This window comes from Mastomys coucha, unplaced genomic scaffold (genome assembly GCF_008632895.1).
Source record: "Mastomys coucha isolate ucsf_1 unplaced genomic scaffold, UCSF_Mcou_1 pScaffold21, whole genome shotgun sequence".
Taxonomy (NCBI): Eukaryota; Metazoa; Chordata; class Mammalia; order Rodentia; family Muridae; genus Mastomys; species Mastomys coucha.
This window is the reverse complement of record NW_022196904.1, coordinates 92,942,400-92,944,817: the sequence shown is the minus strand read 5'-3', so window position 1 is coordinate 92,944,817 and position 2,418 is coordinate 92,942,400.

Sequence of the window (2,418 nt, the reverse complement as noted above, 5' to 3'; positions counted from 1 at the left end):
ATATATATATATATGGAAACAATAGATCTAAAATATTTCATAACAGACTTCTTTTGATAAACCCCCTAATTTATTATACACTTCATTTAAAATAAGAGATTTAAAAACATTTAAATAAGCATTATCAGTTTTTGGTGGTATCATTGACTTGCATGAAACTTGTGAGCTCAGATACTTTTCACATCTCCATCTCTTTATCTGTAATTAATGATAACTGAAACAATTTTCACTGAACCTTTATCTTACCTATGCATTACCACTAAAATTATTGTCAAACAGTGTTTATAGACTGTGATTTCCTTGTGGGTCAAAATTAACTGTACATGCTACTGTTAAATATGTTTGTGTTTTTCTAAAAGAAATATTTAGAAAGATTAATACAAATATTAATTTAGAAATAGTATTTAGGAAGATATAATTTCTTTCATGCAGAATCTATATTTTTTATTTTTGAAAAACATATGTATCGCATTGCAATAAAACGTGGGCTGAAGAGGAAAGAGAGCTAGACAGAGAAAGCAGGCAACCTACAGTAACTGGGACAGTCTGGGGACCCTGAAGGAGTTTCCCTGAGCACTGCAGCTCTGCTCGCCTCCAGTTGTGGTGCTCTTCCAAGAACACCTGTTCTGTCCTCTTCAGAGACAAGCATTTACCTTTCCTAGTAGGGCCATTCACTTCCTCATATGTGCACACTCTCCTGTGCCTACCCCTACCCAGGGGGTCCCAAAGTCCTCCTATTCTGTGCTCAATGAGTTCAAGGAATATTGGGAATACACCATAATTTGTATCCTTTTTAAAAATAAATCTCCAAAAGACATTGCTATTAGAATTTTTTCTCTGTAGTCAAAAAGGAATAACAGGTAATTAATTTGATATAAAACAATAGAACAATTTCTGTATGACTTTACTAAGACAGTGTTGCTAACCCCATCAAATTTCTTCATGGATGCCTTTTTGCAAGATCCAAAGTAATACTAACATTTCTTTTTTGTTTGTTTGGTTTTTTTTTTTATTAAACCACTTTATTTGATAGTGTGAAATCTACTCACATTGAGTTAGAAGCTAAATATATAACCATGAAAGTATTTGCAGAACATATAAAATAAAGATATTCATTATATCTAAAAGTTTTCAGATATTGTTTCTATTTTTGTTTTCTTTGATAACACAACATGATATTGAACCTAGGTGATGTATGTAGAGTAGTTACCTAACATGGGTTTTGGCTGTGGATTAGATCTCAGTACTCAGGATGTAATGATATGTCCTATACAAAATGTCCAAGTCTTCAAGTAGTAGACAAAATTGGCTTGTGGTCATGCAGTAGATCTCTAGGATGTATTGTTGGCACATAAATGAAATTCTGTGTCCTTTGATCCATGTTTCCTCAGCTTTTCCATAACTTTTACTATGTTCCAGTTAAAGTTAAAAATATTTTATTATATAGCTATTATTTAAAATATGTATTTTTTGTTTGTTTGTTTTGTATTTAGTAGAGTTTAAAATCTTGGCTCTTATTGTGGTACAAGTCCAAAATAAGAACAATTTTTAGACATTGGATTTCATTGTAATAAGGCTGTACTTCAATGAGCCTCAAATCACTGAAGGATTTTACCTCCATCATAGCTAAGCTGAGAGTTGACAGTTCTGCTGTGCCAAGAAACGAATTGTAGGCATGATTTTTGGATACAGACTTCCTGCTATGGTAAAAGCTATTTGATTTGAGTGAGTGACTTTATTCTCAGCCCACAGAGAACAGGTTACATTCATTTAAGAAATGGTGTAGGTATTAAGATGGTCTGTCCATAAAGTCATTCACCAACTGTTTCAATGAACAATGGTTCTGCTTGGAGGGTGGCACAGACATTAGGTGGGGGTAAGAATTTGGTTCATTAGCTGTGTTAATTTGGAAAAGCATTCATCTCAGAGAAAGAGTAACTTATAAAGTCCTCTTCTTCAAACTTGATACAAGAGTTACAAATGTCAAGCAAAGTATTCAGTTTCACTTTGTTGTTCTCTTACAAGCCACTTCCCTAGTTAATCCTCTATGTTTCTTTTGGATATATAAATACTTTTGAAATATATAAGCTGTTCTGAAAATCATAGTATAGTGTAAAAACATGAAATAAACAATACTACTAATAGAGAGGCTGAGATAGGAGAAGCAAGATTTCAAGATCCTTATGTTGTACACAGCAAGACACTGTCACAAACAAGCTGAAACTGTATATAGATAGTACAATATTGGACCTATTTCTCCAATTACCAAAATAGAGAGATCATTGAATGACAATCAACAAATTTCTAATTCCTCATATTTTTGGATTTCAATTGCTTAGGCTATGTTGGTAATATTAATTTTTATATTAAGATATTAAGAAAAGGAAATTGGGGCTGGAAAGATGACTCAGCGGTTAA